Source organism: Sarcophilus harrisii, chromosome 4, assembly GCF_902635505.1.
Source record: "Sarcophilus harrisii chromosome 4, mSarHar1.11, whole genome shotgun sequence".
In the NCBI taxonomy this organism is placed as follows: domain Eukaryota; kingdom Metazoa; phylum Chordata; class Mammalia; order Dasyuromorphia; family Dasyuridae; genus Sarcophilus; species Sarcophilus harrisii.
The window spans coordinates 81,685,756-81,702,737 of NC_045429.1; the positions used below are offsets into that span (position 1 = coordinate 81,685,756).

Consider the following 16,982-nt stretch of genomic DNA (forward strand, 5'->3'; position numbering starts at 1 on the left):
ATTATATTTTATATATTATACTTTCTCAGCCATTAACAAAATTTTGAAAATCTATGTTATTTCCAATTTTGTGATATCAGAAAGAGTGTTGCTATCAATAATTTGATATGTATTTTAACATTGTTCTGGTATTTAATTTCCTCAGGGTATTTGTCCAGAGAGATGGATCTTTAGCTCATAAACTAAGAATACTTTAACTTTTTTTCAGTTGAAACAATTTTATTTCACAAAATAAAAATCACAAAGATGATATGTTCTTCCTGTAAAATGATTACATTTTCTCTGTTATAGAAAATGTATCCTGTTTTAACCTTTCTGTGAACCTTCTTAGAAAAATCCTTCCAGGACTGATACCTAAGAACATCTTTCTGTTATTCTGCATCTGGTCTAAAGCATAGATAATAACTGGATTTGGACAGAAATGTTCTTTTTTGGCTTGCTAGCTCAGAGATAGACTGGCTTATTCAGACCACTGCTCTATTGGCTTCCTCTGTGCAGGTTTATCAGCAGGCTGAGCGGGCTCTGCTTTTCTGTGGGTCTTTCTTCAAGACTTTCCAGGAAAGGAGGCACGTCATCATTTTCATAGATTATCAATTATGCTTTTCCCAACAATTCCAATGGGAGTGTTCTTTGCAGTTAGGCCCTGTTACATGGGAAGTCTTTCTTCTAAGACCATGTTTCATCAACTCATGCAAACATGCTGCTCTCCAGGTAGACTGTGCCCAAGTGCCAATGGACTTAGTCCAACAGTCAAAGTAATTTGCAGATGGACAGGTTTGAAAGATGGGAGGATCCATATTCTTATAACCAGCTAGGAGTAGTCCTATGCCATATGGTCTCTGGATGTAATGCTCTGTGAGTATCTGGGTCTTGCTTCCAATTAAGAGACACTAGAGAAGATACTGTAAGATACTGTGTGTCAAATTCAAATCTGAAATCCTGACTCCTGGAGTTGCACAAGAGCTGAGCATCAGCAATAGACCCAGCAGTTGAGATTCCCATATGGTTATCACCATGTAGATTTCAGGTTCATAGTAGCTGAGATACATTTGACAGCTACCATTGAATATTCTATCTGATGAATTCTGCCTCAAAAGCTCCAAACTGTGACATCACTGTCATACTGGTTACTAAATATTTTTTCAGTGCTGGTGGTGCAGAGATCTCCCACAGAGCAGAATTCCTGCAGAGCAATCGGACCAAGTTCATGGCTGCAGCTCTGTGCAGAACAGAGTGGATCTGAGGGATTCTTTCCTTAAATGATCCTAAACAGATATCCAGAATTTTTAACCAGATTCACAATGTGACTGCGACATTTTTAACCATATGTAACCAATTCACAGTATGACAACAATACTGTACTTGTCTTTTCATATTAACCCCCACCAATTATGTCATTATCTTTTCTGGACTTATATTTGTGAAACATATTTCTGAATATACCTTCTCAGCTGTTCTAAATTTCATCCTGTTGTATCCATAAGGCCCTTAGGTCCCATGTATTAGTTTCTTTTTTATTACTATTTTGCAATTCATACTTTACATTTATGTGGTAATTACAAATACCATTTTGCTCTGAGTATTATATTATTTTCCAGCAATTAAAATATGTAAAATATGCATTTCTATCTGAACACACAATTTATATGCTTTTTTAAGATTCTGCCTCAATTTACAGTTACGTTGGGAAAGTAGAATAGTACCAGAAGGAGTATTTTTTCCCATAAATTACAAAGTCAATTCATATTCCAGAATTCTAAAGCAGAATCTCCTCATTGCCTGTCTTTTTTACATTTCTCTCTAGATGCCACTTATCTTTCCTATTCAGTGCCAGGTACCTCTCCCACAGATTCTATAATAATCCTTGAAAACAATACTGATAATTGTTTCACAATGTAGTTAGAAATTAGCTCTGTGATATTGGCCTCTTAAAAAGGTTGTTGATCTTGACTATGTGGCATAGAAATGGAAATTTTCTTGAATATTTGAAATGTATTTTCTTTTATATCACCTTAGTGTTTCATTATCTTCTTCCATTTCTATTTTTATTCTTAATAATAACAGTGCTCTGAGTGCTTCCTAGACTACCAATATTTTTAATTATAGGCAAAAAATACAAAATAGGTCAATTTTAACACTTTTTTTTTTTTTTAGTACTAATCACAACTTAAGAAACCTTGATTAGCTTCCAGATGTTGTACTATCTTACCCGTTTTGAGATTTGTTTTACTGACACTATACTATAATAAACACTAATAATGCATATCTTATTCTTATAAGAAACTGGTTAGGTATTTAAGAACCTAATAGGTATAATGGTCTAGGTGTTTAATGCAGATAACTCTTTTTTCTTTAATGTGTGCACTTTATTTCAACTGGACTTAAGTCAGTGTATAGGTAAATTCCTCCTTTCCTCCAAGTAGTCAAAACTCACAGGGACATTATGAAATCTTCATTCTCATCATTTTGGGGGGTGGGAAAGGACTTAGAGGGCCATTCTTCATTGCTCTGAGAATTTTTTTAAACAAAGGAATAAGCATTAAAGAGGAAGATACAAAAAGTTTTTTGTTGTTTTTGCTGTTGTTTTTTGTTTGTTTCTACAGGATTACATAAAGTACTTATGATGTGTCTTCTTGCCTTCATGTCCTCTCTGATTTTTTGTTAAATAACTCCTTTGCTCTATCTATAGAACAGAACAGTCTTCATAGAGACAAGCAACTCTTTGTAACAATGCATTAGACAAAATTTGGAATAACTTCTTAAAAACAAAATAAAACAACATGTAAATAGATTAAATGTAAAATGAGAGTTTTGAAGACACACTGTAGAACTTTGGGGATATTTGCCTACAACATATTTAAACTTGTCATCACTTTCACCATTCCAGTTTTGAAATCCCAAGTTAAGCACCAAAAAACGGCCCCCAAAATAAACAAACACACAGGCAAAAAAGCCTTACCATTTCCATCTCTATTATTTGAGGGAGGGAGGGGCAAGTATCATGTCATACCGTTTGACCAAAAATCTCCAAAGAACAAAAACAAAACTCACCAACACCAACTAAAAACCATAATCAGGTCATTTAGAAGATTGTGTGGTAGTCCAGGGAAGGCTCAGATTCATCATACTACCGCTTGCTAATCCATTTTGCTGAAAAGTGGAAAGAGATGCTGGATGGAGCCTATAATTCAGATAGAGTATTTGCCCTCATGTAAGATAATGATCTTGATTGTCATTGTTCTGGGGGATATAGTTGTTCTATCTTTGTACCAGATGTACTCCTGTCCCAAAGATATTGATCAGTTTTTCCCTCCTTTTTTTTGCTGAGGCAATTGGTGTTAAGAATGGTTTGAACTATTATAAATTAGAGTCATTTCTCTATATATTTTGGAAATGAGGCCTTCATCAGAACCTTTAACTGTAAAAATATTTTTCCCAGTTTATTGCTTCCCTTCTAATCTTGTTTGCATTAGTTTTGTTTGTACAAAAGCTTTTACATTTGATATAATCAAAATTTTCTATTTTGTGATCAATAATGATCTCTAGTTCTTCTTTGGTCGCAAATTTCTTCCTCCTCTATAAGCCTATGCTGCTCTAATTTATAATCTCCTTCCTTATGCCTAAATCATGAACCCATTTTGATCTTATCTTGTTGTACAGTGTTAAGTGTGGGTCCATGCCTAGTTTCTGCCATGCTAATTTCGAGTTTTCCCAGCAGTTTTTGTCAAATAGTGAATTCTTATCACAAAAGTGGGATCTTTGGGTTTGTCAAACACTAGATTGGTATAATTATTATCTATTTTGTCCTGTAAACCTAACCTATTCCACTGATCAACTAGTCTATCTCTTAGCCAATAAAAATGGTTTTGGTGATCACTGCTTTATAAAATAGTTTTAGATCTTGTACAGCTAGGCCACCTTCATTTGATTTTTCTTTCATTAGTTCCCTTGAAAGGCTTAACCTTTTGTTCTTCCAGATGAATTTTGTTGCTATTTTTTTCCAGGTCATTAAAATAGTTTCTTGGGAATCTGATTGGTATAGCACTAAATAAATAGATTAGGTAGTATTGTCATCTTTATTATATTTGCTCAACCTCTCTGAGTACTTAATATTTTTCAAATTGTTTAAGCTTCTCTGTTCTTAAGAAAAGTTTTTGTACTGTAATCATCTTAGAATATACTTCATGTCCTAAATATTGAAAAGGAGCATGTCTTTGAATTTTTTCTGGAGCTATATGCAATTTGTAGACTCAATGTTTCTATAGTCTTGTATAGACATACTTCTCACATTTGTTCCTCAGGTGCACATCCCAATATATCATCCATGTAATATAATAACATTACTTTGGAAATGCTTTTCTTACTGAAGTAAGAGCAGCAGCAACACATTTTTTTTATTATAATAACTTTTTATTGAAAGAACCCATGCTAGGGTAATTTTTTACAACACTATCCCTTGCACTCACTTCTGTTCCGATTTTGCCCCCTCTCCCCTGGATGGCAAGCAGTCTTATTTATGTTAAATATGTCACAGTATATCCTAGATATAATATATGTATGCAGAACCGAACAGTTCTCTTGAGCAACATACATTTGACATATAGCAGGGCTTGTTTTCATTCCCTGTGACAACACTTTCCATTCATATCTTTTATAAGGCTCAGCTAAGTTAATGCTGGGCACTGAAAAGACAAATCTTTCATATCATCCTTATCTAGAGGGATAGAATAGAAACAATCCTTAATGTCTACAACCCAAAGAGGCCATTCTCTAGGCAATTGAGAAGGAGATGGAAGCCCACAGTTTCCATCTGTTCATTTACTTTTCTTAAATCAGACAACATCCTCCATTTTCCAGATTTCTTTCTTACAACAAATATAGGGGAATTCCAAGGACTTAGAGAAGATTTTACGTATCCTTGGTCAAGTTGCTGTGTACTATATCTAATAAGGCCTAAATTTTATTGCTAGCTAAGGGCCACTGTTCTATCCACACAGGTGTATCAGTTTTCCATTGAATATGAACAGGTGAGAGTGCTGGCAGGCCTCCAACAGCAGCCCTGCTTAAAAAACTGAAGTAATCATTTTTAACCCTAATTGTTGTAAAATGTCTCTTCTTCACAGATTGATGGGGATTTTTTCACTATAAAAGGAGTAAAAACTCCTGTTTCGCTTTCAAATGTCCATGTCAAAGGAGTAGCACTAACTTCAGCTGGGTAGGTGTCTGCCTTAAGGGCAGTGACTGGGCCAGCTGGCATCTCTAATGACTGTACGATCTGCACCTGTGTTTACCAATCCTTCTAATTGTATGTCACTTATATAGATCATGAGCATAGGTTGGTCAGCTGTAACTGCTGCTGTCCAGTATATTCCTGGATTTTGTTGCTTGGAGTCAGAATCTGGGCGACTATTACTAGACTGCTTATTAGGAGTCTGTATGAGTAAACCTGATGCTACTACTTCTCCTAGGTGATAAGTCACACATTGTCTACCTGTATTAGTGACTGGGATATTATCTACACATTCCCCAGTTTCCCACATCAGTGTGTGGATGAACACTGTTTTTGTAAGTACTCTCAGGAGGTGAAATGATCAAACCTACTGTGCCTGGAGGCAAGGGATCCATAGGTTGGAGAGAAACAGAATTTACCTCTCCAGGGGATATCTCCGTAGTTCCAATTGCATACAACTCTATTCTCCTCAATTGTAATCTTTTTTTCCCACCAGTTTGCTTCCTGGCTAATTGATTATAGAATCCCTTTCTCTCATCAGATTGCTTCTTGGCTGATTGGTCATGTCTAGGTACTGAACTTCTAAAGGCTCTCTGGGTATAGTATTGGCTGCCATCATGCCCCAAGTATTTTTTGTTTTAGCCCCTAGGGCTGGGTCCCTCATCCCGTTTCCCTGAATCAGTCTACATTCTGCCACCCAATGGAAGTCTCTGTTGCATTTTGGACATGGGGTTTTGGGTCTTGTTCTCCCACCCTGTTTTCTCATTCTGTCTCTATGGCAACATTGAGCTTTCAGATGCCCTACTTTACCACATTGAAAGCATTGACAAGTTTCTCTGGAAGTCCCTTGCCAAAAGGGACCCTGTCTTCCCATGTTTGGATCTTGGGAAGTCTGCATCATAGCCTGGGTATAAAAGGTATTTGTTCCCACTAGGGCACAGAGTCTTATAATATCCTCTAAAGGAGCATCCTTGTGTAGTCCTAATATAATTCTTTTTTTTTTTAATTATAGCTTTTTATTGACAGAACATAGGCATGGGTAACTTTTTTACAACATTGTCCCTTGCACTCACTTCTGTTCTAAATTTTCCCCTTCCTCCCTCCACCCCCTGCCCTAGATGGCAGGCAGTCTTATACATGTTAAATATGTTAAAACATATCTTAGATACAATATATGTGTGCAGATCCATACAGTTCTCTTGTTACACAACAAGAATTGGATTCAGAAGGTAAAAATAACCTGGGAAGAAAAATAAAAATGAATGTAGTCCATACGCATTTCCCAGTGTTTCTTCTGAGGGTGTAACTGATTCTGTTCATAATTGATCAATTTGAATTGAATTAGATCTTCTCTCTGTTGAAGATATCCACTTCCATCAGAATACACCCTCATACAGTATTGTTGTTGAAGTGTATAATGATCTCCTGGTTCTGCTTATTTCACTCAGCATCAGTTCATGTAAGTCTCTCCAAGCCTCTCTGCATTCATTCTGCTGGTCATTTCTTACAAAACAATAATATTCCATAACATTCATATACCACAATTTACACAACCATTCTCCAATTGATGTGCATCCATTCATTTTCCAGTTTCCAGACACTACAAACAGGGCTGCCACAAACATTTTGGCACATACAGGTCCCTTTCCCTTCTTTAGTATCTCTTTGGGATATAAGCCCACTAGGAACACTGCTGGATCAAAGAGTATGCACAGTTTGATAACTTTTTGGGCATAATTCCAGATTGTGCTCCAGAATGGTTGGATTCGTTCACAACTCCACCAACAATGCATCACTGTCTCAGTTTTCCCACATCCCCTCCAACATTCATCATTATTTTTTCCTGCCATATTAGCCAATCTGACAGGTGTGTAGTGGTATCTCATAGTTGTCTTAATTTGCTTTTCTCTATCAATAGTGATTTGAAACACCTTTTCATATCAGTAAAATAGTTTCACTTTCATCATCTGAAAATTGTCTGTTCATATCCTTTGACCAGTTATCAATTGGAGAATGGCTTGGTGTCTTATAAATTAGAGTCAATTTTCTATATATTTTGGAAATGAGGCCTTTATCAGAACCTTTAACTGTGAAGATGTTTTCCCAGTTTATTACTTCCCTTCTAATCTTGTTTGCATTAGTTTTGTTTGTACAAAGGTTTTTTAATATGATATAATCAAAATTTTCTATTTTGTGACAAATAATGATCACTAGTTCTTCTTTGGTCACAAATTCCTTCCTCCTCCACAAGTCTGAGAGGTAAACTATCCTATATTCCTCTAATTTATTTATAATCTCATTCTTTATGCCTAACTCATGGATCCATTTTGATCTTATCTTGGTGTATGATGTTAAGTGTGGGTCCATGCCTAGTTTCTGCCATACTAATTTCCAATTTTCCCAGCAGTTTTTGTCAAACAGTAAGTTCTTATCCCAAAACCTGGGTCTTTGGGTTTGTCAAACTCTAGATTATTGAAGTTATTGACTGTTTTGTCATTTGAATGTAACCTATTCCACAGATCAATTAGTCTATTTCTTAGCCAATACCAAATGGTTTTGGTGACCACTGCTTTATAATATAGTTTTAGATCAGGTACAGCTAGGGCGTCTTCATTTGATTTTTTTTTCATTCTTCCCTTGAAATCTTTACCTTTTGTTCTTCCATATGAATTTTGTTGTTATTTTTTCTAGGCCATTAAAATAATTTCTTGGGAATCTGATTGGTATAGCACTAAATAAATAGATTAGTGTAGGGAGTATTGTAATCTTTATTATATTCACTTGGCCTATGCAAGAGTGCTTAATATTTTTCCAATTATTGAAATCTGACTTTATTTGTGTAGAAAATGTTTTGGAATGTTGCTCATATAATTCCTGAGTTTACTTTGGTAGATAGATTCCAAAATATTTTATGCTATTGACAATTATTTTGAATGGAAGTTCTCTTTGTATCTCTTGCTGTTGGATTTTGTTGGTGATGTATAAAAATGCTGAGGACTTATGTGGATTTATTTTGTATCCTGCAACTTTGCTAAAGTTGTGGATTATTTCTAAAATCTTTTTAGTAGAATCTCTGGTGTTCTCTAAGTATACCATCATATCATCTGCAAAGAGTGATAATTTCATTTCCTCATTACCTACTTTAATTCCTTTTATCTCTTTCTCCACTCTTATTGCTGAGGCTAGTGTTTCTAATTCAGTATTAAATAATAATTGTGATAGTGGGCAATCTTGTTTCACTCCTGATCTTACTGGGAATGTTTCCAGTTTTTCCCCATTATACATGATGCTTACTGATGATTTTAAATATATGCTCCTAACTATTTTAAGGAAAAGTCCATTTATTCCTATACTCTCAAGTGTTTTTTTTTAAATTAGGAATGGATGTTGGATTTTATCAAATGCTTTTTCTGCATCTATTGCAATGATCATATGGTTTTTGTTAATTTGGTTATTAACAGAGTCAATTATACTAATAGTTTTCCTAATATTGAACCAGCCTTGCATTCCTTGTATAAATCCTACTTGGCCATAGTATATTATCCTGGGGATGGTTTTCTGTAATCTTTTTGGTAATATTTTATTTAAGATTTTAGCATCAATATTCATTAGGGAAATTGGTCTTTAATTTTCTTTCTCTGTTTTCAACTTACTTGGTTTAGATATCAGGACCATGTCATAAAAGGAATTTGGTAGAAGTCCTTCAATCCATATTTTAAAAAATAGTTTATATAGCATTAGAGTTAATTGTTCTAACTTTTGGGGGTTATAGTATTTACCCTTTGTAGTTTTAGCTTCTCTGTTGATCTACTGGCTTGCTGCCAGGGGAAAATAGCCACACTATGGTAAAGTTCTCCCCACAGAAATGGCTGAGATGACACACCACCACCCTCAGGTCTGCTCAGTTTGAGCTGCCTGCCATACTCTCTCTCCCTGCCTTTAATCTATGGCTGATCTAACTGTCCCCACCCAGGAGCAAAAACAGACCTTTTTCTGGTGAATTTCAAGGATATCTTCTGTTGTTAATTATTTGCAAGCTTTTTCAGTCAAGCAGTAATTCTGAGGCCTTGTCATGAAATAAAGTATTCTGAGACCAAGAAGGAGCTTAGATAGATGTCTGTGTCCTCTCTGACATCTTAGCTGGAATTTTTTACAATCCCTTTTAAGGCCGGAAGTTGGAAGACAATTGCATTTGTTTCTAATGAAAAAACCAGAACTAATAAAAAAAAATTGACCTCCAAATATAGGCCTCAAGAGAAGCAGAAAAAGGTAAAAAGAGCTCTTGAGAACTGTATTCCTGTTATGGATATACATAAAGAGTGCTTGCATAATTTGATTTTACTGATATAACATAAAATAGGAAGTAGAAATGGAAAGGGGATAGTATCAAAAAAAGGGAAGAGGGGATATAAAAAGAGGGAAACTGCATCCCACGAAGAGGCAAAGGAAGCTTATCATATCTGAGGGAATTTAGAGATGGGGAGAAACATCGTGTGAATATTACTCTCATCAGAGTTGGCTCAAAGAGAAAATAATTGACATATTTGGTTTATAGAGAAACTTCTCTCACCTCATCAAAAAGTGGGAGAGGAAAAGGGAAAAGGAAAAGAGTAATAGGGGAAAGGGACAAGAAATGGGAAAGGATTAACAGGGGGTGGGAGGGATTCTAAAGAGGGAGAGCTGTATGAGGCAAATGGTGCCCATAAATTTAATACTGAGAGAGGGGGTAAGGGGAGGTAAGAAAAAGAAAAGCATAATTTGGGGATAATAAGATGGTAAGAAATACAGAACTAGTAATTTTAATTGTAAATGTGAATGGGATGAACTCTCCTATAAAGCAGAGGCAGGTAGCAAATTGGATCAAAAGTCAGAACCCTACAATATGTTGTTTACAGGAAAACACATTTCAAGCAGAGAGATACATACAGAGTAAAGGTAAAAGGCTGGAGCAGAATCTATTCTGCTTCCAGTGAAGTCAAAAAAGCAGGGATAGCCATCCTTATCTCAGATCAAGCAACAGCAAAAATTGATCTAATTAAAAGAGATAAGAAAGGAAACTATATCTTGCTAAAGGGTAGCATAGACAATGAAGCAATATCAATACTAATCATATATGCACCAAGTGGTATAGCATCTAACTTCCTAAAGAAGTTAAGTTGCAAGAAGAAATAGACAGCAAAAATATAATAGTGGGAGATCTCAAACTTCACTCTTAGAATTAGAGAAATCAAATCACAAAACAAATAAGAAACAAATTAAAGAGGTAATTAGAATATAATGAGGTATGATAGATCTTTGGAGAAAACTAAATGGAGACAGAAAAGAGTATACTTTCTTCTCATGGAACTAAAATGACCATATATTAGGACATAAAGACCTCAAAATTAAATGCAGAAAGGCAGAAATAGTAAATGCATTCTTTTCAGATCATGATGCAATAAAAACTACATTCAACAAAAAGCTAGGGATAAATAGACCAAACAGTAATTGGAAACTAAATAATCTCATCCTAAGGAATGATTGGGTAAAAGAGCAAATCATAGACACAAGTAATAATTTTACCCCAGAAAATGACAATGATGAGACATCATACCAAAATTTGTGGGATGCACCCAAGGCATAATAAGGGCAAATTTTACATCTTTAGAGGCTTACTTGAATAAAATAGAGAAAGAGAAGATCATTGAAGTGGGCTTACCACTTTAAAAGCTACAAAAAGACCAAATTTTAAAAAAAACAAAATTTGAAATTCTAAAATTAAAAGGAGAAATTAATAAAATTGAAAGTAAAACAAAAAAACTATTGAATTAATAAATAAAACTAAGAGTTGGTTTTATGAAAAAAGCAATAAAATAGATAAGCCTTTGGTAAATCTGATTAGAAAAAGGAAAGAGGAAAATCAAATTGTTAGTCTTAAAAATGAAAAGGGAGAACTTTCCACCAATGAAGAGGAAATTAGAGCAATAATAAGGAGTTACTTTTCCCAATTTTATGCCAATAAATTTGATAACCTAAGTGAAATGGATGACTACTTCCAAAAATATAGGTTTCCCAGATTAACAGAGGAGGAAGTAAATTGCTTAAATAGTCCCATTTCAGACAAAGAAATAGAACAAGCTATTAATCAACTGCCTAAGGAATAAATCCCCAGGACCAGATGGATTTACATGTGAATTCTACCAACCATTTAAAGAACAATTAACTCTAATGCTATATAAACTATTTGAAAAAATAGGGAATGAAGGACTCCTAGCAAATTTCTTTTATGACACAGACATAGTACTGATACCTAAACCAGGTAGTGTGAAGACTGGGTTAGCACCCTGGATATTTTAGAATCAGCTGGAGTCAGGATCAGCAAAAGTCCTTGATCTTTATTCTTTTTGGACATGAACAGAGTGGCAATACAAAGTGAGAGCAATTGCAATAAGAATCCTCCAGGAGTGACTCTGGCTTTCTTACTCTCCACCCTCCAAACCTTCCACCCAATCTCCTCTACAACAGATCAAGCTTGCAGAGTAGTGAGAAGGGCCATATTTTTCTCCAAGAATATACTAATAGAGTATTGTGCAATTAGTAATTACCCTTAAGTGCTCAGCCATCAGTGCATCTGCTCAGTTTCAGCCCATTACATCTCCTGCTTTCTTTTGTTTTAGAACACAGGTAGTCATGCCATCCTTGACCTCTCAGGGAGGTGAGAGCCCCCAAGAAGAGGTGATCACGCCCTCTCTGACTTCTCAGGAAATGAGGTGAAAATACCAAAAAGGAGGTGATCATGCCCTCCCCTTCCCCCGACTTCTCAGGAAGGGAGGTGAAAGCACTAAAAAGGAGATGATCACGCCCTCCCTGATTTCTCAGGAAGAGAGATGAAAAGCACCAAAGGGAAGTGGGGATTGCTAGCGGGTTTCTGGGCTGAAGGGTCTTATTATGCACAAACCCATCATCATGGGAGGTATTACACAAGCACATAGCAATAACGCAGAGGCTATTAGTGATGACTCTCGCCACAGTCAGTGCAGGCTCGATATGGTGTAACAAACATGAATTGTACATGCAAGTAGTGATATAACAAAGAATATGAATCAACATGGTGTTGTAAAAGATTTCCAGAAGTCCTAGAAGGAGGGTATATAAACAACAATCACACATACGCCTTCTTCAGCAACCAAGAGACAGTCTAAAACCAATATATTGTCCATTGTTTCATGTGTCAGGGAATCTAATGACTCCCACAAGTTTTTGAAGTCTTGCTACAGTCTTCTTATGTGTTAGGAAATCCAATGATTCTAGCAGATTTTGAAGTCCTGCAACAGTCTTAACATTTCTCAGAAAATCCAATGATTCCTGAGGGCTTTCAAGTCCTACAACAGTCTTAGCATATCTCAGAGAATCCAACGATTCCTGAGGGTTTTCAAGTTCAACAGTTTTTGATGCCCATGATTCAAATGCCATAAGTGCCATGCTCTTTCAGTGGTGGGCACAGTCAGCAACAGAACCACCTGATGTTTCTTGGGTCTTCTCCTTCATTTCAAGGGTCTGCTCAGTCTCTCTGCAATGGGCAAGGTGAATATGGCTCATTGGCACCCATCTGATCCCTTTTCCCCCTGTAGAGATACAAGCAAACCCTCTCCTCCAAGCAATTAACTTATCTGGTCCCTTCCATTCACCACTTTCTGGGTCTCTCCACATCACCTGGTGATTATCTAAAGATAGTGGAGCTGCTCACACTGGACACTGACCTTCCAGTGGGTTATAAAACCTGTCTGCCAGAGTCAGTCCATCTTTGTCAAAAATCAAGAAATTAATAGTATAAAGGGCTAGCATTAGAAGTTCTCTGGGGTTACTCATGGCTCCCCCTTTCTTTTGTTTTTGGAGGAGCATCTTAATGTTTCTGTTTCTCCTCCCTGCTATTGCCTGTCCTTGAGGATTAAAAGGTATGCCAGTGGTGTATAAAATCTTATACTGTGCACAAAAGTATGCAAAATGTTTAGAAGTATATGCAGGTACATTATCTGTTTTTATTGCTTGTGGCATACTCATAATTACAAATGCTTGGATAAGGAATTCAATGACCATGCAGGCTGTCTCTTTTGCTGCTGGTATTGCAAAAGTGAATCCTGAAAAGGTATCTACCATACCATGGATAAAAGACAGACAACCAAAGGATTTATAAAGGGTTACATCCATTGGCCAAATTTCATTGGGTCTCAAACCATGAGGGTTCTTCCCTGGAGGCAGTGTAGGAGAATGGAAAGGAAGGCAGGCTGTACAGGCTTTTACTATGCTCCTAGCTTCCTCTCTTATTATTCTAAATTGTAAATGTAAAGCTCAAGCAGCCTGATGATATTTAGAATGAGATTCCTGGGCTTCTTGAAATAAAGGAATATTGACCCACATAGTTAGAAGTCTATCTGCCTTTGAATTACCATCAAAAATATACCTGGAAGTCCACTATGAGAGTGGACATGCAAAATATAAATCTTATCTGGATGCTTTCTCACTTGCTCTTGAAGTTCCTTAAAGAGCTGATATATATTAGAGGCTACAAATTTTATTTGGACTGTGGCAATTCTTTGTACCACACCTACTGAATAGGCTGAATCAGATATTATATTTATATCTCCTGCATAATAAGAGCTAGAATGATTGCAAATAATTCATTCTGCTGAGTGGACCGAAAAGGAATTCTTACTACTCTCTTTATAGTTAACTCACAAGAGTATACAGCACAAATATTATGTTTGGATGCATCTGTAAAGATAGTTGTTCCTTTAAGAGGAACTTTAGAAATCTTTAAGATTTCAAGAATCCATCGCCAATTATGTAATAGTCTGATTATCTTTAATGGAGACTCCATGTGCAAAATTTGGAGCCATGGCTAATAAAATTTGCCACTCCGGGATTTTATGGAATATTATTGTTCTGTAAGAAATGACCAGCAAGATGATCTCAGAAAGTCCTGGAGAGACTTACATGAATTGATGCTGAGTGAAATGAGCAGGACCAGGAGATCATTATATACTTCAACAACAATACTATATGATGATTAATTCTGATGGCTGTGGCCCTCTTCAACAATGAGCTGAACCAAATTAATTCCAATAGAGCAGTTGTGAACTGAACCAGCTACACCCAGCTACATTCTGGGAAATAAATGTGAACCACCACATAGAATTCCCAATCCCTCTATTTTTGTCCACCTGCATTTTTTATTAGAATTTCAAAGTCCAATTCTTTTTGTATAGCAAAATAACTGTTAGAATATGTATACTTATATTTTATTTAATTTGTACTTTAACATATTTAACATATATTGGTCTACCTGCTATCTGGGGGAGAGGGTAAGGGAAAGGAGGGGAAAAAGTGGAACAAAAAGTATTGCAGTTGTCAATGCTGAAAAATTACCCATGCATATATCTTGTAAATAAAAAGCTATAATAAAAAAGAATTTGAAATACATAAGTTTATTATTTATAATGGTTTGTCATCTATACTTTCTTTTCAATTTCCTCATTTATGCTTTTTAAACAATTTTTTTTTGTCAGCATGACTTTTTTGGATTCATTTGCTACAAAGTAAATATTTTTTCAATCCCTTCAGTTTTTCTTGTCTATGTTTTCTTTTAAAATTTGTTTATTTTAAGCAACAGATTTTAGGGCTTTGTTTTCTTATTTAATTAGTCAAATTTTTCATTTTATTATATTGTTTAATGATATCACATTTAAATTTATGAGTTAAGTTTATTTTTCTCCACCTGTTTAAAATTATTTTTTCAAGCTACAATTTTTCCCTCTTTTACTGTGAACGCAGTATTATTTTCCTTTGATTACCTCTTCATTTTCTCTGGTTACCTCTTTCTGTTTAGGCTTTTATTTATTAGCTCCTGTTTTTCCCTCTGTCAAGTAGATATTCCTTCTTTTCAGTTACTCCATTTCAATTATTTTAGAAATTTCATTTTTAAAAAGCCCAAAAACAAAACAAAATATCTCTCACTATATTCATTATCTTTTCTATCTTTTCCAAAACCTCATTATTTGATATATGGCACCTGATACAGAACACCTGTTGTCTTTTCTATGTATTCTTCATGTAATCAAAACTTCCAAAGTGTCCATTCTACATTCTCCCTCAAGGAGCACCATGGATGGTTTGCCCCATGAATTTGCCTTTTCCATTGGGCTTCCTTGTCAGAACATTGTCAAACAGAATATAGAGGATAAACCTGTGGACCTTCCTTTACTGTGTTCCTGATTATGTAGCCCATCCCCAATTCATTGATCTATATTCTTTTCTTTTGACGTATTTCCTATCGATTTTCCTGGAAATTTGCTCTCACTGTCCTGTTCTCCAACGATTTCAGATAACAGTTGCCTTCAGTTTTCCCAACTCCCTGTTTCCAATGAAGGGCTCGCAGGATTTTTTTAGCATGGCATTCCCCTGTCATGCTAAATATCCTGTAAGTCTTTATAATCAATCATCCTATTTCTTTCATTGACCAGCTCTTCATTCTTCGGAAATTCATCAAAGAAACCCCTTTCTATCTCCAAATTAATACCTTTGTCCTCCTCTCTTTTCAATTTTCTCTCCTCTTTGCCCATTACCCTACTAATAGATCCTTCTCTTTCAGAGGCTACAGAAATCATTTTTCTTTCATTAATTGCTTTTGATTTAACCCCAGAATCTAATATAATTCTTCTTATACCTCAGCTCCACATCTCTCATGTTCTTTCTAATATTATAATGTAATGACCCACACACAAAAATATTATTTTAAAGCAAGAAATTACCAGATCCAGTATATGATTTCTTCTGGTGTAAAATGAAGTATCTTACTAGCATCTCTGCGCTATTGCAGTTCTTGATTGGATTTATTTTTCCTACATTGTGTATGTGTGTGTTTGTGTGTGTGTATGTGAGTGAGAGAGAGAGAGAGAGAGAGGAAGGGGAGGGGAAGTCTGTGTTTGTGTTTTCAAAAAGTGAATGATCTCCAGTTCTGGTCTTTATAAAACATAATAGTTATTATACTTATTAAATATTCATATTTGGGGTGGAGCCAAATGGGGAGAAGACAAGGATTTCTAAGCTCTTCTTACCCCCACAAATTATATCGAGCCTCAAAATAGTCTTGACCACAATTGTAAAGATAAGAAGAGAACAACCCGGCCGAAGAAAATCCAAAAAAGGGGTTCCGGGGTCAGAGATCAGCACAGACGGGGAGAGAAATTAGGTTCTGAGGAAAGCCTCAAACTGAAAGGAAAGCCCAAACCGCAGTACAGGGCTTTTCCTTTGGGGAGGGATCCTTTCGGGAGGACGGCCCGGGTTACCTCCAACCCAGGGGGGCCCCGCCATAGAGTTTCCCGGGCCGATTTTCCCTCAGGGAGAGACGCGGGCAGATTGTGGCGGCTCGGCCGGGCCGTTTGCGTCGCGGCAGCTCAAACCACAGTCCCAAAGAGGCCCGCCGGGGGCAGGAACCCCCAATTTTTCCTAGCCGAGGGAACCAACCCACCCCCATTAGCTTGGCCAGTGCTGAACCACTCCGTTGGGGAAGGGAAAATTTCACCGAGCACCCCAACCCGGACAAATCTTTTTACATCTTCCCTGCCCAGAGGAACCCCCTGCCTAGAGACCACCCAAAGGCTTTCAAACATGAATAAAAATGAAAAGAACGACGACAGCTTCTATGCAGAAAAAGAGCAGGCAAACCAAGAGACCCAAACAGCAAAATGCATCAGACTGTCCCCTTAATAATCCG

General features: G+C 36.3%; 1 pseudogene; it reads right to left on the bottom strand.

Annotated features, from left to right (window-relative positions):
* Positions 1-460: 460 nt before the first annotated feature.
* LOC100928976 lies at positions 461-16,742 on the bottom strand (annotated as a pseudogene).
* Between the last annotated feature and the right edge of the window lie 240 nt (positions 16,743-16,982).